The sequence below is a fragment of the Rhinopithecus bieti genome, unplaced genomic scaffold, assembly GCF_001698545.2.
Source record: "Rhinopithecus bieti isolate Rb0 unplaced genomic scaffold, ASM169854v2 scaffold_42532, whole genome shotgun sequence".
NCBI lineage: Eukaryota > Metazoa > Chordata > Mammalia > Primates > Cercopithecidae > Rhinopithecus > Rhinopithecus bieti.
Window position 1 is genome coordinate 2,683,101 of NW_016818301.1, and position 27,076 is coordinate 2,710,176.

General features: G+C 49.2%; 1 protein-coding gene across 1 annotated transcript in view; it reads right to left on the reverse strand.

Annotated features, from left to right (window-relative positions):
• Window positions 1–9,643, reverse strand: part of CACNG2 (calcium voltage-gated channel auxiliary subunit gamma 2) — a 25,004-nt gene extending 15,361 nt beyond the window's left edge. Inside the window, exon 1 of the mRNA XM_017856916.1 lies at window positions 9,556–9,643. The gene's annotated coding sequence lies outside the window, so the exon portion shown is untranslated. The remainder of the gene's footprint in view (window positions 1–9,555) is intronic.
• Window positions 9,644–27,076: the final 17,433 nt, after the last annotated feature.

A 27,076-nucleotide genomic window follows, 5' to 3' on the forward strand; every position in this document is an offset into this window, starting at 1 on the left:
GGGGGGGTGAGGCCTGGTGGACACCCCTCATGCTGTTCCCCTGGAGCTCTGGGGAGACCTAAAAAAGCACTCTTCACGGGAGGCTCAGAGAAGTTGTGTAACTTGCCAAAGGTCACAGAGTGGAGCACCCCTTGAATTCAGGCCCTTTTATTCTAAGTAACAAACTTGGGACTTGACACCTGGTCTCCCCACACCTCCTTGGCTCGTGCTCCCTGGTGGGACTGCAGGAGCTGGGGAGAGAGGGGCAATGGGGACGAGGGACACTGTCTGAGGCAGGGAAGGGTGTCTGTGACCCAGCTTGATACGCAATATCCTCCTCTGACCTCATTCTGGGAAGAGGGTGAGCATGCCAGCTGCTCTAGGGTGGGCGGTACCTTGTTTATTCACTCAGCAAACCTCTCCTGGGTCTGATCCTGGGAAAGGCCCTCCTAGGTCTGATCCTGGGAAAGGCCCTCCTGGGTCTGATCCTGGGAAAGGCCCTGTGCTGAAGGGGGTGGGTGGGTGGGAGGAGGACACTCTATTTGCAGCCACTCCTTGTGGTGTCCTCAAGCTGTTCACAGTCCGTGGTGAGAAGATTCCGTAACAGAAACCAAGATGAAACAGACTGGCATAGAGTGGTCACCTCCCCGCACAGCAGCCTCGTCCTACATTCCCAGCCTCAGAGAAGGGCAGTAATGTTCGCCCCATCTGCCAGCCAGAACTCCTCACCGTCCACAAGACCTGTCTCTTACTTCCCCAATCCAGGCTGTCAGTAAAAGCTGCCAGCTTGGCTGGGCATGATAGCTCACACCTGTAATCCTAGCACGTTGGGAGGCCAAGGCGGGTGGATCACCTGAGGTTAGGTGACCAACAAGACCGGCCTGACCAACATGGTAAAAACCCGTCTCTACTAAATACAAAAAAATGAGCCGGGCGTGGTGGCAGACACCTGTAATCCCAGCTACTTGGGAGGATGAGGCAGAAGAATCACTTGAACCCAGGAGGTGGAGGTTACAGTGAGCTGAGATCATGCCACTGCACTCCAGCCTGGGCAACAAGAGCAAAACTCTGTCTTTAAAACAAAACAAAACAAAAATAAACAAAAAAACTGCTGGCTGTCATGTCAAATACATCTAGAATCAAACCCCTTCTCAGCCACCTCTCCACTACCGGGCCTGAGCACCTGCCTTTTGAGCCTGGAGGATAGCCGTGGTCTCCTAGGTGGTCTCCCTCTCCTGCAGAAGCTGGAGTGATACTGGTAGCCTGAACATCAGACCATGCCTGTCCCCTGCTCAGAACCCTCCCATGGTGGTCTCATCTCAGGGGAAAGCAGAGGCTCCTGAGTCCTGGTCCCCACCCCTTCTCCCACCTGCCTGCCCCTCGTCTGCTTATCACAGGGTGTCCTGGCTGTTTTGAACCCGCCAGTCTCAGATACTTTGCACTGGCGGTTCCCTCTGCCTGAATGCTCTTCCAGGATATCTGCACCTCCCAAGCACGCCTTCACCTCCTTCAGGCCTTTGCTCCAATGTCATCTTTGCTGCAAGGACTTTCTGACCACCCTGTTGCAAACTGAAACTCTCCCTGGGCGCCCATCACTCCTCCCTGTTTCCTCTTTGTTCTTTGCACTCATCGCTATGCAATGGGACACAACAGTGAGCACGGATTGTGGTGAATGCCTGCTGAATGCTCACTGGCTCCGGGCAGGTGTGAAGAGCTGTCCAACTCTAACTCCCTTAATCCTCATGGCAATGCTAGGAAGATGACAATGAGCATCGTCCCCACTGCGAGGAAACCGAGGCCCAGGGAGGTTCACCGGGAAGTGGCAGAGCTGGATTTGAAGCCCCGAGTGTGCCAAAGCCTGCCTCCCACTGGTGTCCAAGTTCTGTAAATTCACCCCCCAGATGCCCCTCGCATGGGTCCTCCCTGCCTCGGCTGCCTTCTGCCTCCCTCCTCCGTTCCACTCCTGCTATTGGCTTCCCCCAGGCTGCCTGTCATCATCCTCAGGTGGTCAGTGAATCCCTGGGGAGGTGTCAAGTTTAAAGGCAACTGGGCGTACATCTCTTGTGTGTGTTGGGGGGAGCTGAGTGGGGGCATTGGCTTTGCAGAGGGCTCACCTCCCTTCCCCCTTCTGTCCACTTCTGGCTCTGGAGTGTGGCCTGGTGATCCACCAGTTGAGGCCTGTGTGTGTGGCCTATGACACACTCCTTGGAGGGAGTGCGTCAGAGACAGCAGCCAGCCCTGGGCCCCTCACCCCCACCTCCAGCCCCAGGCTCTGAATATGGAGTGGGGAGACCTGACCATACCCCGCAGGCCTGGACTATGAGTGGTCACAATAGAGTGGATTTTGGGGTCTTGCACACAGTAGGTGCTTAATACATGACTGTTGGAGGAAGCCAAATTCCTCTGATTCTTCTTCCCTTACTCCAAATCACAATAGGACAGCTAGGAAATGTCAACTCCTATCTCCTGGACACAACACGCACACATACACACATACACACAACACACATGGACCCACATACACACAGACATGTGCAAACACACAAGTGCTTACACATTCAGACACGGACACTCAGACGCACAGACATGCAGGTACCGAAAGACACGGAACACAGCATAGACTCATGCCCTCATGCACAAAGACAGATGCACAGATGCACGCTTGACATTCAAGAGAAGTCACACCCTGGTCACCACCGCCTCATTCCTCACCACGCTCCTCAATCTTTGGTTAATGAGGGAGGAGGATATGGAGGCCGCCACAGCACATTCGATGGGCCCACAGCACTGGTTGGGAGAAACAGTCCAGTCACCATTCATTACTGGATAAGCCAGTGATAGGTGGGGCTAAGTCCATGTTGGTCATGCCTTTATGGAGCCCGGGATGGTGACCGGGGCTCCTATAGCTGTTTCTCTATCAGTGTGTTTCAGGAGAGGCTGGGGTACTCCTCAGATACTCATAGGCACTGGGGAGTAAGAGTGTCCATTCATTCATTCATTTGTCCATCAGATATTAATTGAGTACCTTCCTTCTGCCAGGCCCTCCAAGAGGCTGGGAAACCTCTTAAGCTTGGCCTGCTGGCTTCAGCGCAGTGAGCCCCACCGTCCTTTTCACCCCAGGAGATGAGCTCTGAATTGCTGTCCAGCCATGCCCTTCTGGCATTCTCTGTCCTCCCTCTCTGCTCTACATCCCCAGTTCAGCTGGTGTAGCAAGGATGGTGGGAGTTACCCCAGACACCTCACTGGCCACTCTTGCTCAGCCCCCTTTCCTGGAGTGTCCTCATCTCCCTGGCCCCTAAGCCTTCATGGTGTCCTGGAGCTTAGTGTCTTGGCCTCTCCCCTTCTCTCTCTGTGCCACTCCCTTGGTGAGTTCATTGAGTCTCATGGCTTTAAATATCACTTACATGCCAACAACGTGAAAACTCACTATCTCTGGCCAGGACCTCTCCTGTGAACACTGGCCTCAGGTTCATACCGAGCCCATGACATTGCCCCAGGAAGACCCACAGGCATCTCTAACTGAATATGGCTGATATTGAGCCCCAGTCTCAACCTGTTGCTCCCCCATGGGCACGAGCCTTGGCACCATCCTTGCCTCCTTCCTTTCTCTCAAAAATCCACATTCAGCCTTTCAGAAAATCCTGTGTGCAGCACCCTGGAAATATTTTCAACGCTGATCCTATTTTACCCCCTTCACTGCTACCACTCTGGTTCAAGCTGCCATCACCTCCTGCCTAAATTATAGCAACAGAGTTTTAACTCTTCTGTCAGCTTCTGCCCTCATCCCATTTCAGTCACTTATGAACACAGCAGCCAGAGCCTGTTCAAAAGTGAGATGGTGTCGGTCAACCAGAGCAAACCCCCAAATTCTTGCTGCAACCCACAGGGTCCTTGGGACTCTCCACACCTGCTCTTCCTTTGCCCTTCCTTGCTCACTCCATTCTTGTCTGACGGGGCTCAGTCCTGTTCCTCAGATGTTCCAGGCATGCTCCCAAGCTAGGACCTTTGCACTTGCTGTTTGTTCTTCTTTTTATTTTTATTTTTTGAAGCAGAGTTTCGCTCTTGTTGTCCAGGCTGGAGTGCAATGGCACAATCTCGGCTCACCGCAACCTCTACCTCCCAGGTTCAAGAGATTTTCCTGCCTCAGCCTCCCAAGTAGCTGGGAATACAGGCATGCACCACCACGCCTGGTTAAAGTTTTTTGATATTTTTAGTAGAGACGGGGTTTCTCTGTGTTGGTCAGGCTGGTCTCGAACTCTCGACTGATTTGCTCCAGACGACCACCAGAGTAAGTGCCAGAGAACAGGCAAGTAGGCAGGGTAAAAGAAAACTTTATTAACTAGCCAATGTGAAGGAGGGGCGAGGTTCACCGGTCTCCGGTGGTGGAGGCCCAGGAAGTCGCTCCGGCGTGTTCTCGGGCGAGGTTCCTAGGTCCGCATACGAGCAGGGGCGGAGGAAGTTCGCGCCACGTGCCCGCTGGGAGCGGCTTTTATGTCCTGGGCTGGGAGTGGGAGGGCAGTGGGCGAGACATAGGCGGGTCGGGGGCAGGGCGGTAGGCGCGGCTAGGTAGGTTTTGATTTTCTCGGTCAGACGTCAGACTGCGCCTGCGCAGTCGACCTGTGTCTTTCCCGGGCGCGGGAAAGTTGACAATGAAGAACCTGGAAATGCGCCATTTTAGTCCCTTTGTTCTTTTGTTCCCTCCCTCCCTCTGTCCAGACACCGACCTCAGGTGATCCGCCCGCCTTGGCCTCCCAAAGTACTGAGATTACAGGCGCCTGCCACTATGCCCAGCCGCTGTTCATTCTTGATCCCATCCCTACTCTGGAATTCCCCATCCCCTGTCCCTGCTTGATTTTTTTTTCCATAAGGCTTATCTCAGTCTAACATATTACATCATTCACTTGTTAGTTTCATTTTTTTGTAGATTGCAAGTACCCTGAGGACCATAACCTCAGTACCTTGAAAAGGACCTGGCATACAGGGGGGTCCACTCCAGAAAGATCTGTGGAGTGTATGAATTGCTCACACTTACAAGTGAAGGAAGACGCTACATCTGTTTCATGGACCATGTGACTTCACAGGAAATTTAAGGGGCCCCAGCAATGTGTGTTCCTGGTGTGGCTCAGCTTGGTCCAGTTCTTCATTCTGCAGAGGTCTTGGGTTTAGGAACATTCCGGTGGCTGGATTGTGCCCCATCCAGCTCACACCTCTGCTTTTCCAGGAAGAATTAATTTAGGGTTGGATGTGGTGGCTCATGCCTGTAAGCCCAGCACTTCGGGAGGCTGAGGTGGGTGGATCACCTGAGGTCGGGAGTTCGAGACCAACCTGGCCAACATGGCGAAATCCCATGTCTACTAAAAATACAAAAATTAGCCAGATGTGGTGGCGGGCGCCTGTAATCCTAGCTACTCAGGAAGCTGAAGCAGGAGAATCGCTTGAACCCAAGAGGCAGAGGTTTCAGTGAGCCAAGATTGCGCCACTGCACTCCAGCCTGGGTGACAGAGCAAGACTCCGTCTTAAAACAAAACAAAACAAAAAAAGAATTAATTGAGCTGTTTGGGAACATCGAAAACAAGCCCCAGGTCCCTTAGGAGATGCTTTACATGGGTTGAAATCTGCTCTTTGGGGAGAAAGAAGAGTTGCTTGACTGCTTCTTCCCTCTCCTTTCACCTCCGTCCCTATCCTGAAATCTGTCCCCTGCCCCATGGCCCATGCTCCATCAGTGGCCACCCCTGCTGCTGTCAGCTCTGTCTCCCAAACATCTCCTTCTTTCTCACCATCACCATGGTTACACTCTGGTTTCCCCCCACCCCCCAACCCCTCAACCTGGGCTCCCTGCCTCCGTTTCCAACCATCACTACCACAGCAGCCAGGCTGACGTGTCTAAATCGGTCATTCCCATCACACTTAGAATGAGAACTGAGGTCTCCCCTGGGTCCCAGGCCCACATGACTGGGTTCCTGTGCTGTCTCTGCTGTAGGACCTCACTCTACCCCTGAACTGGGCTCCTGCAGGACCAGCCACACCGCTGATCCTCAAACATGATGCTCTGTGTCTGCTGTAAGGACCCCACTCTTGCTGTTCTCTCTGCCAGCTACTCTTTTCCCTAGAAATCTTACCTGGTTCCCTTTCTTCTGTGGGACCACCTTATCAAAGTGACATGCCCCCAGGACCCACTGGTCCCTCCCCCATCACTCTCCACTCTCCAACTCCTCCCAGACCACTAAGAAACTATCTCAGCTGGGGCTGGGCATGGTGGCTCACGCCTGTAATCCCAACACTTTGGGAGGCCGAGGCAGGCGGATCACCTGAGGTCAGGCGTTTAAGACCAGCCTGGCTTACTTGGTGAAACCCCATCTTTACTAAAAATACAAACAATTAGCCAGGCATGGTGGCACATGCATGTAATCCCAGCTACTCGGGAGGCTGAGGCAGGAGAATCACTTGAACCCGGAAAGCAGAGGTTTGGTGTCACTTGCACTCCTACCTGGATGAAAGAGCAAGAGACTCCATCTCATCAACAACAACAACAACAACAACAACAACAACAACAAAACTATCTCAGGGTGCAGAGGGCAGGGAGAGGGTGTTTCACACTTGTTTATTACTTGTTTCTTACACTAGGATATAACCTTCACAAAGGCACTGGCCCTCTTTGTTTGATTTACTCTTGGATCCCCAGGACTGACAATAGTGCTGGCACTCAGTGAGTGCTTAGTAAATATCTCTCGAGTGAATGAATGAATGAATGGGCTCTGGTGCCATCTTCTCTAGGGAACCCTTCTGGAAGGACCTCCTCTGGTCTGGGTTAGGGAACAGGTTCCCTCAGCACCACACGCTTCCTTCTATTCCAGCATGCAGCATAAACATTAGGTCTGTAGGTCTCCCTCCAGATGGCTAGCCCTCAGGGAGAGGGGCTGCTTCTGCCCCCTCACAGCCTCCCCTGCGGCAGATGAGCTGTGCAGATGGGTTTGACAGACCTTAACTAGGAGTAGACTCAGGCCTTGCCCACCCCAGATGCAGCTCAGCCCGCCTCCTTGGGCCTAAGCTCTGCACACCTCTGGGAGCCATCTGCCTACCTCTGGCGAATGGGGACCCAGCTGTTTTCCTCTGGAAGCCTGTTGCTTGCATTGATCTCGGGGCATTAGACTATGATTTACTTGAGTGTTCACATATTCACCCGCCCAGTCACTTCATTGTTGAGTCATCAAAGTGCTTTTTTGGGTCAAATTCCCTGCCATGGCCTTTTCTGGGTGCTTGGGGTGCAGAAATGAATGGGATATAACTCTGCCTTCAAGAAGCTCATAGCTTCTTGGGGATCCCAAGTGTGAACCAGCGAAATTGCAGCAAAGTGTGGTCAGGGTTGAACTGTAGACACATGCAGGTGCCAGGGAGGCCCCAGAGGAGCTTCTGAATCAGAAGCAGGGGTAGGGAGTGGGGGCAGGGGAATCCTTCTAGAAAAATCATCCCTGTCTCCCAGCTTCTCTCAAGATCTAGGTTAGAACTTCGTAGAGAATGATAGAAACTCACGTCTTCCAGCTTTAAAAAATTATTTTTGTTGTCCAGCCCAGGACTAGCATTTTATAGACCAGGGTCAGCAAACTATACCAAATGAAGACTGCTGCCTGGTTGTGTAAATCAAGTTAAGCTTCACTGTAACACAGCCACACATATGCCTCCTTATTGTCAGTGGCCAGAAGAGCAGAGTTGGGTAAATGGGACAGAGACTATATGGCCCAAAAAGCCTAAAATATTCAACATCTGATCCTTTACAGAAAAAGTTTGCCGACCCCTGTTACAGATGTTCAAAAAATATTGTTGGATTAAGTCAACTCAAATCAGACCTTCAGAATCCTGTGTTGCCAATCTGAGTCCAAGTCTTTTGTCCAGGGACACCAAAATGAACCAAATACTCTATGCTCTATGCTCTTCTTTCTTAAAAACAAGGAAATGGAGGTGTTGAACTGTTAGGAATTGCCACTGAAGAATCCTCTATCTCTTCTTAACAAAAAGCATTCATTGAGCCGTTACAAGGGCAGCAATGAATGAGACAAGTTTCCTGCCCCCAGGCGCTTACTGCCTAGCAGATAAAGCATGACATAATTCAAACTCCACCTGGTGAGCCCTGTGCTCCGTCCGGGGAGTGTGGCTCCCAGTGTGGGGCTTGGCTTTGCTTGCTGGCTTCCGCCTTCTACGTTCAGGCCTCACCTCTGCCACGCAGTGTCTCCCAAGTTGAGCTGTTTTTCCAAGGGCCCTCCCCGCCAGGCTGTGCTCTTCTTGGGGCCAGGGACTGCGTCTCCCTCATCCATCTTGGCCTCCCCAGCACTGAGCACAGGATCCAGCACACAGAAGGAGCTCAACCCACATTTACTGCACAGCTGGGCTCCTGCAGCCCCACCCCAGACACAGTCGTAGGTAACAGGTCACCGTAACCAAATGGCCTGTTAGGAATTCCAGTTAAGAGCAACGTCTTGAGGGAATTCATAAAAGGAAATGACGAGCAGGGTATGATATTTTTTCCTTTAAAAAAAAAGAATCTAAAAATTGCATCGTGTTGCCTCCCTCTCTCTTCCCAGCTGCCTGACTTCACATTCCACGGGCTTTTCAATGAAACCAGATTCCAGGCTGACCTGAGAGCTGGGCTTGATGTGAGAAGTAATTATTGAAAGAGACAGGGGCAATCTATATAATAAAATGCCTCCTACATGCTTCATAAAAGTGATCTGAGGGTAATGGCAACCCTTGTGCTGTTGGGGAGGGGAGGTGGAAGGGTCTGGAGCAGAGGCGGGGATGCTCCTGGGAGGAGAGCAAACCTCCTTCTAAAGAGATGGCCTGAGAACCTTTGGCTTTGCTGTCCCAGGCATCAAGGACTCTCAGCCCCTCTCTTGGAAATCCTTTTCTCAGGGAATAGGTAGCCTTGTTAGTTTTTGCTGATACTTGAGACATTTCCTTGGGGCCTCAGACTGCTTTCTTTTGATAATATGTCTCAAGTGGATTTAAGATTGCAGCTGTTACATCAGGATTTAACTTTGACTTACTTGACTTGCGGGGGAAGAAAAAAATCTTTCTCTCTCTCTCTCTTTTTTTTTTTATTAGAAGTTCCAATGTGGCACTGCCTGGTGGGTTACTTCATCCAATTATTCAAGAAATATTCACTGAGCGCTTATTACATGCCAAGCACTGGGCTGAGAATATAATGGTGAATGCTAGGGTGAGTCCATACCCTAGCAGAGTTGGGAGATGGTTACTCAAATAGTCAAGGACCCCACAGCAATGATAAAGTACTGTCCTCTGGGAACTCATGCAGAAGGCAGGAAGGACTTCCTGGAGAAGGTGATGTTTTAGCTGAGGTCGACTGAGTAGGAGTTTGCCAGACAAAGACGGGGAGAGAAGGGCGTTGCAGGCAGAGGGAACAGCATGTATGAAGGTCTGCACTCCGGAAAGGAGAGAGACTCAGCTTTTGCCTGCCCTCTGCTGTGATGTGGGCCTCTAGATAGGCCTGGTCCTTGACTCGTGAAGGATGGAAGGGCAGGGCCCACCACCAGGAGGGAGATAAAAACAATTGTGTGCACTCACGGAGGAAATATTCTGCTGTGTCAGCTTCGTAATCTGCATCCTCTGGGAAGTGATCGATTTGCTTGCACAGACCTTTGAAATTCCCTGCAAAACAAGGGGAGAAGGAGCTCATGAAACATCATAGTTTTGGGGGCGCTTAGGGCCCACCTGCCTCTTCTTGACTTCTGGTTCTTTGGAAACTCACTCAGCCCTCTCCCTCACCCCTGAAGGAAGGTTTCATTTTATCTGTTTGGACATCTGCCTGGTGAATCACAACACACACCCGCAGTACTGCGGAGAGGATCTAAAGTCGATGACTTCAAAACGCTGCCTTCTGTCCCTGCGCCGAAGCTTCTGAGGATTAGCGGAGGCTTGGCAGCGGTGGAGGCTTGATTCCGGGCTGGGGACTGCCACGGAGGAGGCTGATGAATACTCCTCAGCCCATCTCTGTGCCCCAGCTTGGCTGGGAGTCACCCTGCATTTTACATGTGAGAAAGCAGCAGATCACTTTCTAAAGGGGACACACCCCACACTGGTGCTGCCAGATGCTGCCACAGCCTTTTAGAAGAGCCTGCCAAACACTTTCCCATCTGCAATTGCACGGAATTCACCAAACCCAGCCGCCAACCGCTCTGAAATAAATATGGGGGTGGGGAGGAGATTGAGCCCCCTGGGGGCTGTACCCTTGGCCAAGTTCTTGAACTACAACTCAATTTGGTTCCACCACAGGCCTGTGAGAGGGGTCTTATCATCCCCATTGTACAGATGAGGAAACTGAGGCTCCGAGAGGCTAAACTATCTGAGTAAGTACTTGTGGCTAGGAAATGATGGAATCAGGGCTCCAACTAGGGTCTTTTGACTCTAAACATTTCCTTGGTGCCCACTGGGAAAGTGAGAACTGGCCCGGGGCAAATCCCAGCACAGTGTCACAGGCAGGTCCTCCCCTATGTTCACTGATGAGTGAGTGAACTCTTGAATGCAGCCTTTCTAAAAACCGATAAGTAGCATAGACCGTACAATCACCAGAGCAGCGGCTTCCTGACAGTAGAGGGTTTGTTTCATTTACCATCTTATCCCCAGCACCAGCATAGGCACATCGAACGTCCTTTAACCTTCTCCGAGTGGAAGAAGAATTGGGTGGGGTGTATGCACCGTGGGTAAGATGCAGGTTGCACAGCCAGACTGCCTGGGTCCAGCTGTGCGTCACTCAGTGTCCTCACCTGAGAGTGGCAATAACAAGAATTCTTCCCTGGCAGATTGTCGTGGAGGTTCACTGAGCTGATGCATGTTGAGTAGTCAGAACAGTGCCTGACACATTTAGGAAGTCCTTGGGGGCATTGACGTGAGAGAGAAATGAAATTTGACTATGTCCAGCCACTGACTTAGTAGCTAGTGTGACCTAATTAATAGAGCCCTCAATACATGTTGGCAATGGTTTCCTTCTACAGTCCCGAGACTATGTCTTATAAAGTAGGGGCAGATTCCAGTATGTGCTATAGATATTACTCAGGAATTTTATGGTATTACATATGCCTCTTTTTTTTTTTTTTTCCTGAAATGGAGTCTCACTCTGTCACCCAGGCTTAAGTGCAATGGCATGATCTCGGCTCACTGCAACCTCTGCCTCCCGAGTTCAAGCGATTCTCCTGCCTCAGCCTCCCAAGTAGCCGGGGTTACAGGCACACACCACCATGACCGGCTAATTTTTGTATTTTAGTAGAGATGGGATTTCACCATGTTGGCCAGGCTGGTCCCCCACTTCCGACCTCAAGAGATCTGCCTACTGTGGTCACCAAAAGTGCTGGGATTGCAGGCATGAGCCACTGTGCCCAGCCTAGACCTATATGTATGTACAAAATATAGAACTATATATTAGGTTGGTGCAAAAGCAATTGTGGTTTTTGCCATCCAAGTAATAGTGAAACCGCGATTACTTTTGCACCAACCTAATAGTACACAGGTATATAGTATACAGGGATACTTATCACTACATAGAAATACAAGCATTTTAGGAACTTCTGGCTATGCTTCATATAATGGAAAAGAGGAACCTCTGTAACTTCCTTTCACACATGAGCTCTCCCTGTACCAAATTCACCAACTTTCTTGAGTTCTACAAGGAAAACAATTCCCCAGAGCATATCGGGACTTCTGGTCGCTTCACTGAAGCTTGGTAGAGCCACTCAAAATGGTCCCATGGGCCGGTGTCTTCTCTGAGTGTTTTGGGTTCCCTGCTTTTTGCTGTTCCCACCCCTCTCCTGTCATGGCCCTTCTGCCCTCCTGCATCTTGGGATGTTAAAAGGAAGCCTTGTCCCCTCCGTAGTACCTTGTTTCCCTAATCCAACCACACACCCTTCTCTGTGGGAAAAGTCTTCATACCAGCTGCTAAGAGGATAACAAATTCTCCCTATTGTTACAATTACGAATCAGTGTATTTGAAAAGCACTTTGCGAAGCACTTTCATATTCTTTCAATTCAATCTGACAAATATTTCAGCAAGCCGGTGCCAGGCATCTTTATAAAGACTCTGTGCAGGAGTGAGGCTCAGAGAGCAGTACTGACATGCCCCGAGGCGTCGCACAAATTGAGGACAGAGCTTAACCCAGAAGGGCCCCAGTTGCATTCTGGTGGGCCACACCCACTCCTCTTCCGGGTGGAAAGGGAGGGATTATGAGGATGGATCATGGAGTCCAAGCTGGGTAAACAGGGAAATGAGGACCTGAAGGGCAAGTGAGGCAGTGCAAAGGCAGGGGTGCGGGGTGGAGCAGGGAGGGCAGTCAATGCTTTTGAACCTGGGGTCGGGGTGGGGTCAAAGCATTATTGAAATGGGGCTGCATGGGAGTGAGCTGCAAGGGTGGCACGTGGTAGCCAGAGAGTGGGATGTAAAAGACAGAGTGGAGGGGGTGCGGGTATTAGAAATGCCAAGGGCAAGGGTAAGACCCCACAGGAACAGGAGCTCACATTCTACAGGGAGCCTGGTGGCTCCTCCGGTGCAAGCCTGGGCCTCACTCATCCTTGGACCATTGGCTCCTAGTACAGTGCCTGGCACAGAAGGAGGGTTCAGGAGATGCTAACAGAGAGGCCGTGTGAGATAACCAGTGGCCCAGACCTCTCCTCGAGGCCTAGACCTGGGTATCCAACTGCCTATTTGACGTCTCTTGGTGGATGTTTTAAAGGCACTGAACATGAACTCCTGATCTTTCCCTCCTGCCTGGTGCTCTGGAGGCCCCAGTTAGCTCAGCAAATGCTTCTCCAGGGCTTCCTGGTGTAAGCCTGAGACTAGTTGTCAGCGCCGACATCTATCTCTTCCTCCTCCGTGCAGGCTCCATCCATCAGGGTGTCCTGTCTGTGTTAGATCCTTAGTATCTCAAACTTGCCTGATGCCTCTGAGACAGCACCGCCCACCACCAGGCCACCATCCCTGCTCCCTGGATGGCTGCCGCGGCCTCCCCACTCATCAGTTTGCACCCACTCTTATCCTTCTCTACAAAGCTATGACAGTGATCCTTTGTACATGCAAATCTGATCATGCCACCTCCAGCTCGGAAACACTCCAGCTTCCCAGTGCTCTCGGGGAAAAGCTCAACATCTCTAAGAAAGCCTGACCCCCAACCTCCACCTCTGGCCTCACCTCCCACCTGCCTCCTTCCTCCCTGCGCATCTCTGCCTTCTTTCCTGCCACGCTCCCTCCTACCTCAGGACCTTGGCACATGCATGCTGGTCCTGCTGCCTGAGCGCCCACCATGTCCTCTGTTACCTCTTTCTCCTAACCTCCCTGTGTCTCCCTGCACTGTGCTACTGGGGTGTCCTCCACTAGCTGGCTAGTGCTGGCTGCTTTGTGTTGGGGGGAGATATTAAGGCCTGTATGCTATTAGTGGGAATGTTCTGGTAGACAGGGAAGAAGGGAGGGACTGGGGGCAGTGGCTCAGGCTTTAGCTTTGGGAAGCTGAGACAGGAGGATCCCTTGAACCCAGGAGTTCAAGACCAGCCTGGGCAACATAGCAAGACCCTATATCTACAAAAAATAAAAACTAATTAGCCAAATGTGGTGGTATGTGTCTGTGGTTCTAGCTTACTTGGGAGGCTGAGGCAGGAGGATCCCTTGAACCCAGGTGTTCAAAGCTGCAGTGAGCTAGGATAGCACCACTGCACTCCAGTCTGGTGACAGAGCAAGACTCTGTCTCGAAAATAAAATCAAAATAAAAAAGTAAAAGAAAGGAGGACAGAAGGGATGACCTGCAGAGATGGGGGTGCAATACAGGTGCACTGTGCAAGGAGACGAGGCCCAGGGCACAGTGCAAGGATGGGTGGTGCTGTGCCAGGAGGGATGGCAGAGCTCGTGGGTGCAGTGCTGGGGATGGGCAGACATGGTGGGAGGGTATAACATTTCTCTTCTGCTTGCTTCTATTTTCCCGACGAAATGGGAAGTAGGAGCATTAACTGAGAAGACGGGGAGGAAGGGTTGGGGATGGGAGGACAGAGGAAGGGAAGCGAGAGTGGGAGGGAGTGGACCAGGCTGTGAAGTATGTGTGTCAGTGGCATGAAGGTCTCTTCTGAGATTCTGTGGCTTTCTCTGGCCACATTCAGGGCATGGGTGCAGTTAGCTGGAGAGTCGCCTCTAACCAGGAGGAGGTCTGTGAGGTGAGTGCAACAGGGAGAGGGTGGAAAGGGAGGGATTATGAGGATGGATCATGGAGTCCAAGCTGGGTAAACAGGGAAATGAGGACCTGAAGGGCAAGTGAGGCAGTACAAAGGCAGGGGTGTGGGGTGGAGCAGGGAGGGCAGTCAATGCTTTGAGCCTGGGGTTGGTGTGGGGTCAAAGCATTATTGAAATGGGAGTGCATGGGAGTGAGCTGCAAGGATGGCACGTGGTAGCCAGAGAGTGGGATGTAAAAGACAGAGTTGAGGGGGTGTGGGTATTGGAAATGCCAAGGGCAAGGGTAAGACCCCGAATGAGGCGGCTCGGGACAGGTAGAGGTAGGATGATCTTCAAGTACCCACTGGAAAGGTCATACAAATTAATGGATAAGGCAAAACTACAATGTTCACTCATATATTCTGTATACATCAAGTATATATTAAGAAACTGCCTACCTGGTTAAAATGTGAAGGGCAAATGATTCATCAAATTATTCTAATAAGCCCCAAACCACCGACTGGGTTTCAGAAATGAATGGTATGATCTTTTGATGATGAGGCTGTTATGAGCTAAATGATGGCTTGACTGGATCATGCTTTGACACAGGGAACCATACCAGATGCTCCCTAAACTTCCCTGTTAGAGTAAGGGTCATTCCATCTCGGCGAGTGCAGAATCTTCTCCTAACTTGTCCTCTACTGTTCGACTGGAGGACCTCTCCGTGCCCAGCAGCCTCAGGAGGTCAGGGCCAGTAGGAAGACTCTGCTTCTCTTGCCCCCACCCTTGAGGTGGGCTTTGGAGCTCATAGAACCTGAGAACAGAGCTGAGATCTCAACCCAGCCTTGGGCAGCGAGGAGAGGAGATGGAGCCTTGGTCCCAGCCCCTCTCTTCTCTCTGCTGGGCCCAACACAGGAGCCACCCCTGCCCCCAGCCAGCTTCCCTGACATAGTAAGACTGATTGGTACAACAGTATTTCAATATTTAACAATGAGTGAGGCAGCGCTGGCACATCAGGTTGGAGTGTAAGGGTCAAGGCCAGGGACTGGAGGGGCTGGTTGCCTGGTTGTGGAATCTCCAAGGATGATAACGGGAGCAGCACTGGAGGCAGAGGCAATGAGCCAGCGCTCAGCTCCCCAAGGACTGAATGACGGTGGCCATGAGGGAATCAGACAGGTAGGCTGAGATGTGTTTCACAGAGACAGGGAGTTTAGGGAGGAGGCAGGGAAATGGACCGGAAATGTTGATGAGGTCCAGGGAGGCCTGGGATGTGGGCAGTAAAACACTCTCAACAGTGAGAGTTTGCAGGGGCGGTGGTGTCCTTCGGGGAGAGCCAGGTTTCCATTAGAGCAAGGACAGGATGGGGGGATTCTGCTGGCACTGTGACCTAAATTCTAGAAGGTGCCATGGCAAGGATTTAGGAGGGTGGGGGAGTTAGAGATCCAGCCAGATCAGGGGACACATGGCCCTGAGGGATAAGTGATGAGTAGGGAGGAGTGATGGGGGTAAACTGGGATACAGGTCACGGTGAGACTGGTTCCAACGCCTCCGGTGGTGATGAGGCTGTGAGGGTCGGCTGGAGGAGCACAGGGTCTCCAGGAGCACTTGGAGCTCAGTGGGCCCTGGGTTCAGTCTGACTAATGGTGGTGCTGGGGAAGGGTGTGGGAGGGGAGGGGGTACTAGCAGCACTCAAGCATTAGAGGTGATTTGAACTTCGTAGGACATCTGCATCAACAGATGTCACACCAGTAAGAGGAGAGTGGTGAGAGGTGATGAAACGAATGAGATTTCATTTCCCTAAGGCCAGCCTAGGGTTCCACTGTATTTCCTTCTGGTTGGTGGTAATCCACCCTGGGGGTTGTGATGGCTTCAGGCACAGATGGATCCAGGTGCTCCAAAATCTGGAATCTCTCTCCATCTCTGACTTTCCTCCCAGCTGGCTTCATTTCTAGGCATCCTCTCTCCCTATGGTAGAGACTAAGGGTCAAGTGCCTAGCACTGGGATGGTAGAGGAAAATCTAATCTCTGCCTTTCAGGCTCACATTCTAGGGAGAAAGACAGATGGTACAGAATTTACTAGAGTGCAACACCTCACATGATATATTAGAAGGAGGTATGAGGCCTTATGGCAGCACAATTGTTCAGCTATCATTTATGTAGCACCAACTCTATGCCATGCTTCGTGCAACCTGCTGAGAACACAGAGGGGGAAAAATACACTTTCTGTCCTCAAGGAACTTGCAGTCTATGGTAGCAGACAGAAAACACACGCTGTGGTGTAGAGGATGTGTGTGATGATGGAGGACAGCAGAGCGTGTCTGGGGCACACAGAAGGAAGGCGTGTCCAGGCGTGAGAGTGTGTGGGTGACACAGGTCTCCTGAGGAAGAGCAGGTGCCTGAGCTGACACAAAGTGAAGGAGTCAGCCTGGTGAAGCAGGGAGGGGTCTGTGTGTCTGTGTGCGTGTGTCTGTGTGTGTGTCTGTGTGTGTGTGCGTGTGTGTCTGTGTGTGCATGGGTGTGTGTGTGCATGCATGTGTGTCTGTGTGTGCATGGGCGTGTGTGCAAGTGCGTGTGTGTGTGTGTGTGTGCATGGGTGTGTGTCTGTGTGCATGGGCATGTGTGTATCTCTGCATGTGCGTGTGTTTGTGTCTGTGTGTGCATGGCTGTGTGTGTGTGCATGCTGTGTGTGTGTGCATGGGTGTGTGTCTATGTGTGCATGGGCGTGTGTGTGCATGTGCGTGTGTGTGTCTGCGTGTGCATGGGTGTGTGTCTGTGCGTGCATGGGCGTGTGTGTCTTTGCATGTGCATGTGTTTGTGTGTCTGTGTGTGCATGGCTGTGTGTGTGTGCATGGGTGTGGGTCTGTGTGTGCATGGGCATGTGTGTCTGTGCATGTGTGTGTGTTTGTGTGTCTGTGTGTGCATGGGTGTAGTGTACATGGGTGTGTGTGTACATGGGTGTGTGTGTACATGGGCATGTGTGTCTGTGTGTGCATGGGCGTGTGTGTCTGTGTATGTGCATGTGTGTGTGCGTGTGCATGGGTGTGTGTCTGTGCGTGCATGGGCGTGTGTGTCTTTGCATGTGCATGTGTGTGTGTCTGTGTGTACATGGGTGTGTGTGTGTGCATGGGTGTATGTTCGTCTGTGTCTGTGTGTGCATGTGTGTTTGTCTGTGTCTGTATGTGTACGTGTGTGTCTGTGTCTGCATATGTGTGTGTGTGCCTGTGTATGCCTGTGTGTGCATGTGTGTTTGTCTCTCTGTGTACATGGGTGTGTGTGTGTGCATGGGTGTGTGTGTGTCTATGTGTGTGTATGTGTCTGTGTAGGCGTGATGAGGACGTGGTGGAGGGGTGAGGAGGGCTTTCTAGCAAGAGCAGTCAGGGAAGTGTGGGACACAGGAGGGAACACACTGTCCCCGTGGGTGGGAGAAGGTTTCCTAGAGCAGAGTTGGGAGTAACAGGACTTGAGAGAAGGCCCGAAGCCAGCAGTGTGCGTGCTGGCTCGCCCCTGCTCAAGGGAGCTCATCCCCAGTGTCTTCCCAGCTCTTGTTAGCAGTTTGAAATTGAATACGGTTGGCGTATTCACACCGTGGGAACCCACGGCAAATGCTACAAACCAAGGTCCCCACCTCCCATCCAGGGAACTGGCTGTTAAACATTTACCAGCACGCCACTGGATGAAGGGTGATCCTGTGCGAGGGGTCAGCTGGTACAAAGACATGACAAATTGGTGGGATTGGAGATTTGCAAAAGGACTGGGCCCGTCGGAGGGCTGGGTGGGCGAGAGTGAGGGTGGACGATGACTGGAGCGGAGCGCAGGGGTCTCACGCTCCGCTGCCCCCTCGGGAACTGGCTTTGAGCTTCCGGAGGAAAGGGGATGCAGGGAAGACTCTCCCACCAAGGGTTATTCAGCTAAGGGGCTCAACAACCATGACTCTCCATGGAACCCCCATCCCAGAAGAGTGGCAGTGCCCCGCCAACCGCCAAGCCGAGTGAGTAGAGGCCCCACCGAGGCGGAAAGGCCAAGAGCTGCGCCGTGGGCTGGCACAGTTCTGGCTCCAGGAGTTCACCGTTTCAGGCTGGGAATTGCAGCTTGCAGGTATTAAGTAGTTTAAGAGGAGGTGTCATCAGCTTTGTAAAAAGCACATTAATATCTCACACCAACTGCTGTCTTGTTTCTTTAGACACAATAAGCTCCTCATAAACCTGGTCATTAGGGGCTGAACAGACTCTGTTTTATTTTCCACATATTCATGAGAAGCTGATAGAGCAGCTCTGCAGTCAGGAGGGGACACGGTGGAGCGAGCTGAGGCGTGGGGAGGAGGCTGTCTGAGTAAATTTTTAAGTGGAGCAAATGAAGGGTTTGGTGGGAGCTGCTTTCTCTGTGTTTTCAACCTTTGCTGCTCCTGGCTTTTTGCTTTCCTGGCAAGATCCTCCCTGACGGCAGGGATTCGGGAGGCCTCAGAGAGGGTGGGCCATGCCTGGCTTGTTTCTGGCTGGAACCCCAGGGCCCTGGGCACAGCGCAGCCACCAGCTTGAGTTGGGTGGTTTGCAACAACAGAACATGTGGCATCCTGTGAGTTTGATCGTTCTCTCGTTCGTTCAATCATTCTTTCAGTGGGTAGTTTCGTTTTTTTTTTTTTTGGGAAGGAGGGAGGGGAGGAAGGGCTAGGGGTCAAGAAGGGAGGGGGCAGTCTCAATGGCTACTTTCAAATGCCTACTGGGTGCTAGCCACTGGGCAGGGTGACATGAAGTAAGTGGTCTGTCCTGCTTGCCTGCCATGAATTTGCTCCTTCCATTGACTCTGAGCTCCCACTTCACTGAAGTCCCCAGCACTCAGGAGCTGACCCCAACAATGAGCAATTGCTCCTCCAACCTTCAGTTGCATCCTGTCCTGGCTCTCGTCTCCATAGCTACCTCTTTAGTTCTTCTTCTTTTTATTGAGACAGGGTCTTGCTGTGTTGCCCAGGCTGGAGTGCAGTGGTGCAATCATGGCTCACTGCAGCCTTGACCTTCTGGGCTCAAGAGATCTTCCCACCTCAGCCTCCCGGGTAGCTGTGACTACAGGCATGTATAGTCTAATTTTTGTATTTTTTTGTAGAGAGAGGTCTCGCCATGTTGCCTAGGCTGTTCTTGAGCTCCTGGGCTCAAGCGATCAGCCCTCCTCAGCCACTCAGGGTTCCTTCTTTAGTTTTTCTTTTCTTTCTTTTTTTTTTCTGGAGACAGTCTCTCTCTGTTGCCCAGGCTGGAGTGCAATGGCACTACCTCAGCTCACTGCAACCTCCGCCTCCCAGGTTCAAGCAATTCTCCTGCCTCAGCCTCCCAGGTGGCTGGGATTACAGGCACCAGCCATCACCCCTGGCTAATTTTTCGTATTTTTAGTAGAGATGGGGTTTCGTCATGTTGGCCAGGCTGGTCTTGAGCTCATGACCTCAGGTGATCCACCTGCCTTGGCCTCCCAAAGTGCTGGGATTACAGGCATGAACCACCATGCTGGGCCCCTTTAGTTCTTTACACGTGATTTGGGGGAGGAGTTTGGGCTCCAGAGTTAGAAAGATCTGGCTTCTAAGCCTGGCTCTGTTACCTAGTAGCTGTACGAATTTGAGCAAGTTATGTGAAAACTGTGCCTCAGTTTCCTTTGCTGTAAGAAGGCAATATCAGTCCTTGCTGAGGGGGTAAGGGGATTAACTCTGAAGACTCAATGAAATAACAGAAGTGAAGGGCCCCAGTGCAGTTCCTAACCCAGAACAGATACTCAACAACGTAGGTCCTCCTTTTTCTTCTTCTTCAAATGACACCTCTTTCAGGAGGCCTTTCTTGATTGCCCTTAGCCGGGAAGACTCTTTCCTCTCCTATGCTCCTTTGCAGTGCTTTTTCAGCATTTTAATGGGCATGGGAAGCCCCTGGGGATCACGTTAAGCCAGGTTCAGATTCGGTGACACTCTGTATTTCTCATGAGTTTGCAGCAGTACCCACGCTGCCAGGCCCCAGTGGGGGGCCACGCTTTGGGTTGGGTAGCGAGGCTGCCAAGCACCTTTTAGCTGCTTTGGTCATATTCTGTTTGTGTATTGTTGTTTGGGAACAAGAAGCTGGAACTCTGTAAGCTCCTTAAGGGCAGCATTTCTTCTAGAGGATTCCCTGAATATATCATATTTTCCTTGATTCTAAGACGTTCACATGCAAATTTCAATGTTTCTGAAATTGAGATGTGTCTTATAATTCATGAGTTCACTTCACTGCAGTGTGTCTCTTTTCCCCCGAAAAATCATTATCACATTGATGGTGTGCCTTTTAATTAATGGTAATGGCTGCCTGACAAAAGTTTATTGAACAAATAAATAAATGAATGAGTTAGTGTGTGTGGGTGGCCAGGGACTGTACTACACATTTCCATTCACCTAAACAGTTGAGCATCATGCCAAATATTAGAATCCCTGGGGCACCAGGATCTTTTGCACTTCTCTTATGAAAAACCTGCTTGACTATACCTGGCCAGGCACGGTGGTTCATGCCTGTAATCTCAGCACTTTGGGAGGCTGAGGTGGGCAGATAACCTGAGGTCAGGAGTTCGAGACCCCCCTGGCCAACATGGTGAAACCCCATCTCTACTAAAAATACCAAAATTAGCCAGGCCTGGTGGCAGGGGCCTGTAATCCCAGCTACTCAGGAGGTTGAGACCTGAGAATCGCTTGAATCTGGGAGGCGGAGGTTGCAGTGAGCCGAGATTGTGCCGTTGCACTCCAGCCTAGGCGACAAGAGCAAGAATCCATCTCAAAAAACAAACAAACAACCAAGCAAAAAACACCTATTTGACTATTTAACTATATCTGGCTGAGCATGGTAACTCATGCCTGTAATCCCAGCACTTTGGGAGGCCAAGGTGGGCGGGTCACTTGAGATCAGGAGTTCTAGACCAGCCTGGCCAACATGGTGAAACTCGGTCTCTACCCAAAACACAAAAATTAGTCGGGTGTGGTGGCACACACCTGTAGTCCCAGCTACTGGGGAGGCTGAGGTGGGAGAATTGCTTGAACCCAGGAGGTGGAGGTTGCAGTGAGCTAAGATCATGCCACTGCACTCCAGCCTGGGTAACAGAGTGAGACCCTGCCCCCACTCTATATCTATTTGAATATATCAAAATATACATATAGCCCGCAACTCAACAATTCTGCTTAGAAATGTGTGTTGAAGAAACACTTGGATACATGCACACGATGTATGAGAATGTTCATAATAGCACTGCTCATAACAACAACTAACTGGGAATAGCCCAGATTTCTATTATCAGAAAAATGATAGCAGCTTGTAGTATATTGATGTAATGTAGTATGCAGCAGTGAAAATGAGTGGATTACAGCTACACAAGTCAACCCAGATGAATTCCACAAACATAGCACTGGACAGAAGAAATCAAGCTGCAGAAAAATGCATACGGCATAATTCCATTTTCACAAAGTTAAAAACATGTACAACTAAGTTATAGATTATTTAGAAATACATGTGTATGTGGCAAAACTATAAAGTCAAGCAAGAAAATGATAAACATCAAGTTTAAGAGTGTTTGTAGCTGGGCGTGGTGGCTCACACCTGTAATCCCTGCACTTTGGGAGGTGGAGGTGGGAGGATCGCTTGAGCCCAGGAGTTCCAACCCAGCCTGGGCAACATGGCCAAATCCTGTCTCTACAAAAAAAATAAAAAATTAGCCAAGCATGGTGGTGCACACCTGTAGTCCCAGCTACTCAGGGTGCTGAGGCAGGAGGACTGCTGGAGCCTGGGAGGTTGAGGTTGCAGTGAGCCATGATCGTGCTACCTCACTCCAGCTTGTGTGACAAAGGAAGACCCTGTCTCAAAGAAAAAAAAAAGAATGTTTTCCTGAGATAGGGTGGGGCACACAACTGCTTCAATGTCCCAGGAATGATCTATTTTTTAACTTGGTAGTGAGTGCGTAGGCACTCTTCATTTTATCATTATTCTTTATTCCCTGCTGTCACAGAGGCTGTTTCCAAATATATCTTGTTCTTTTCAAGTTTTCCCTGGACATATGGCTTCCCAGAATGTAGACTTTAGTTCCCAACCTCCCTTGCAGCTAGAGGTGGCCATGTGACAAAGTTTTGACCAATGGGATGCAAGCAGAAATGGTGGGAACGACTTGGGAGAAAAGGCCTTCAGGGCATGGGATGTGCCCTTCTCAGTCCTTTCCTCTTGGCATGTGGACTAAGGAGCTCCAACCGCCATCTTGGTCGATGAGGCAATCTTGAAAATGGAGAGCTGCATGATGGTAGAATAAGATAAAGGGTATCTGAGCCACACTACCATGGAGTGTTATAGCAGTTGTGGACAACTTATCTCCATAGCAGTGCAATGAGAAAGAAATAAACTATCAACTACCTTTATTTTCTTACTTTTAAGTTTTTTAGAGACCAGCTCTTGCTTTGTCACCCAGATTGGAGTGTAGTGGCATGATCATAGCTCACTGTGACCTCGAACTCTTGGGCTTAAATGATCCTCCTTCCTCCATCTCCTGAGTAGCTGAGACTACAGGTGCATGCCACCACACCTGTCCTATCTTTTTAATTTTAGGTAAATAAACCAAAAAAAAAAAAAAAACAAAACAAAATAAAATGCACGAAACTTTATAGCCAAACCTAATCCTAATGAACATAATCTGTACAAGTTAAAATAATCTTTAAAAAAGCTTGATTTTTAATTTTTTTTTTTTTTTTTTGATGTGGAGTCTTGCTCTATTGCCAAGGCTGGAACGCAATGGTGCGATCTCGGCTCACTGCAACCTCTGCCTCCCGGGCTCAAGCGATTCTTGTGCCTCAGCCTCCTGAGTAGTTGGGATTACAGACATGTACCACCAAGCTTCGTTAATTTTTGTATTTTTGGTAGAGATGGGGTTTTACTATGTTGGCCAGGTCTGGAACTCTCAACCTCAGGTGATCTGCCTGCTCTGGTCTCCCTAAGTGCTGAGATTATAGGCATGAACCACCGCTCCCAACCTAACATTTTTTTAAAGTACATTTTATTGTGTATACTTTAAGGTATACAACATGATGTTGTATGATTACATATATACAGCAAAAGGGTTGCTATAGTGGAAAAAATAAACACATCCATCATCTCACACAGTACTCAGTTTTTCCCTGTGTGGCAGGAGCAGCTATAACCTCATTTAGCAAAAATCCTGAATACAATACACTATTATTAACAATAGTCCCCGGCCGGGCGTGGTGGCTCAAGCCTGTAATCCCAGCACTTTGGGAGGCCGAGACGGGCGGATCACAAGGTCAGGAGATCAAGACCATCCTGGCTAACATGGTGAAACCCCGTCTCTACTAAAAAAACTACAAAAAACTAGCCGGGCGAGGTGGCGGCGCCTGTAGTCCCAGCTACTCGGGAGGCTGAGGCAGGAGAATGGCGTGAACCCGGGAGGCGGAGCTTGCAGTGAGCTGAGATCCGGCCACTGCACTCCAGCCTGGGTAACAGAGCGAGACTCCGTCTCAAAAAAAAAAAAAAATAGTCCCCATGTTGTACATTAGGGCTCTGGACTTGTTCACTCTATATATTTGCTACTTTGAATCCTTGACCTATATCTCTCCATTTCTTCCCTCTCACCCCAGATCTTGGTAACCACTGTTTTATTCTCTATCTCTACATACTTGATATTTGACATTTTTTTTTTTTTGGTAAAGATTCCACATGAGTGGGGTCATAAAATAGTTTTCCTTCGTGTCTGGCTTATTTCACTTAACATATTGTCCTCCAGGTTCATGCACGTTGTGGCAAATGGCAGATCTCTCCCTTTTTAAAGTCTGAATCATAAATAATATTCCATTGTACGTAAACACCATAGTTTCTTCATTCATTCATCCATTGATGGACATCTAGATTGTTTCCATATTTTGGCTATTGTGAGTATTGCTGCCATGAACATGGGAGTGTAGATACCTTTTTATTTTTTATTTTTTTTTGCGGGGACAGGGTCTCCCTTTGTTGCCTAGGCTGGAGTGCAATGGCACAGTCTTGGCTCACTGCAACCTCCGCCTCCTGGGTTCAAGTGATTCTCATGCTTCAGGCTCCTGAGTAGCTGGGATTACAGATGCCTGCCACCACGCCTGGCTAGGTTTTGTATTTTTAGTAGAGAGAGAGTTTTGTCATGTTGGCCAGGCTGGTCTCGAACTTGCAACCTCGTGATCCAAGCGCCTTGGGCTCCCAAAGGGCTGGGATTACAGGCGCGAGCCACCGCACCTGGGGAATGTAAGTATCATTACAAGGTGGTGATTTCATTTCCTTTGGGTATAAACCAGAAGACATATTGCTGGGTCATATGGGAGTTCTATTTTTATTTTTTTTTTGAGGAAACTCCATACTATTTTCCACAATGGTGGCATCAACCTACATTGCCACCTAACAGTGTGTGAGGATTCCCTTTTCTCCACACCCTCGCCAACACTCGTTATCTTATGTCTTTTGATAATAGTTACCCTAACGGGTGTAAACTGGTATCTCACAGTCATTTTCATTGGCATTTCCCTGAAGATTAGTAATGTTGAACACTTTCCCATTTACCTATTGGCCGATTTTCATGTCATCTTTGGAGAAATGCCTATTAAAGTCCTTTGCTCATTTTTAAATTGTGTTATACATCTTCTTGCTATTGAGTTGTATCTGTTCTTTATAAATCTTGGATATTGAGACTTTAGTTTAAACAAGAATATATGTTAAAAAAATCTCAGATATTAACCCTTATCTAATATATGGTTTGCAAATAATGTTTCCCAATCTGTACGTTGCCCTTTCATTTTGTTGTGTGTTAAAATAATCTTTTATATATATTTATTATTAAACACATTCTAAAATATATATATACACACATAGATATAGATGTAATTTTTTTTTTGAGACATATTCTTGCTCTGTCACCCAGGCTGGAGTGCAGTGGTGCGATCTCGACTAGCTGCAAACTTCGCCTCCCAGGTTCAAATGATTCTCTTGCCTCAGCTAACCGAGTAGCTGGGATTACAAGCACCCGCCACCACGCCCGGCTAATTTTTGTATTTTTAGTAGAGACGGGGTTTTGCCATGTTGGCCAGGCTGATCTTGAACTCCTGACCTCAGGTGATCCACCCACCTCAGCCTTCCAAAGTGTTGGGATTACAGGCGTGAGCCACTGCGCCCGGCCTACTTCTTCATTATTATTATATCTGTTATGGCGATCTGTGATCAGTGATCTTGGACGTTACCATTGTAATTGTTTTGGATTGCCATGAACTGCACCATATAAGATGGAGAACTTAATTGATAAGTGCTATGCATGTTCTGCCTGTTCCACCAATTGGCCATGTCCCTGTTTCTTTCCCTCTCCTTGGACCTCCCTATTCTCTAAGACACGACAATACTGAAACTAGGGCAATTAAGAACCCTACAATGGCCTCTAAGAGTTCAAGTGAAAGAAAAGGAGAGTTGAACATATCTCACTTTAAATCAAAAGCTAGAAACAATTGAGCTTAGTGAGGAAGCCTTGTCATAAACCCAGGCAAGCTGAAAGCTAGGCCTGTTATGTCAAACAGTTAGCCAAGATATGAATGCAAAGGGAAAGTGCTTAAAGGAAATTAAAAGTGCTACTCTCTGTGAATGATAAGAAAGTGAAATATATTTGAGGATATGGAGAAACTTTGAGCGGTCTGGATAGATCAAACCAGCCACAACATTCCCTTAAGCCAAAGTCTAATCCAGAGAAAGACCCTAACTCTCTTCAATTGTGTGAAGGCTGAGAGAGGTGAGGAAGCTGCAGAAGAAAAGCTGGAAGCTAGTAGAGTTTGGTTCATGAGGTTTAAGAAAGAAGCTCCTGCATACACTAAAGTGCAAGGTAAAGGGGCAAGTGCTGATGGAGAAGCTGCAACAAATTGTCCAGAAGATCTGGTTAAGATCATTGATGAAGGTGGCCACACTAAAAAACAAATTTTCAAGGTAGATGCAACAGCCTTCTATTGGAAGAAGGTGCCATCAAGGACTTTCGTAGCAAGAGAGGTCAATGGTTGGCTTCAAAGCTTCAAAAGACAGGCTAACTCTCTTGATAGGGGCTAATGCAACTGATGACTTTAAGTTGAAGCCAAGGGTCATTTACCATTCTAAAAATTTTAGAGCCCTTAAGCAATATGCTAAATCTACTCTACCTGTGCTCTATAAATTAGACAAAAAAGCCCAGATACAGCACATCTATTTACAGCAGGATTTACTGAATACTTTAAGCCCACTATTAAGATCTACTGCTCAGAAAGAAGATTTCCAAATATTACTGCTCATTTACCATGCACCTGGTTCCCAAGAGCTCTGATGGAGATGTACAAGGAGATGAATGTTGTTTTCATGCCCGCTAACACAACATCTATTTTGCAGCCCATGGGTCAAGAGTAATTTTGACTTTGAAGTCTCATTATTTAAGAAATACATTTTATGTAAATGATGAGTTGATGGGTGCTGACGAGTCGATGGGTGCAGCACACCAACATGGCACAAGTATACATATGTAACAAACCTTCACATTGTGCATATGTACCCTAGAACTTAAAGTATAATAATAATAAAAAAGAAATACACTTCATAAGGCTATAGCTGCCAGAGACCGTGATTCCTCTGATGGATCTGGGCAAAGTAAATAAAAAATCTTCTGGAAAGGACTCAACATTCTAGATGCCAATAAGAACATTTGTGATTCGTGGGAGGAGGTCAAAATATCAACATTAACAGGAATTTGGAAGAATTGGTTCCAACTCTTATAGATGACTTTGAGGGGTTCAAGATTTCAGAAGAGGAAGTAATTCAGATGTTCTGGAAATAGGAAAACAGCTCGAATTAGAAGTGAAGCCTGAAGATATGAGTGAATTGCTGCAATCTCATGATAAAA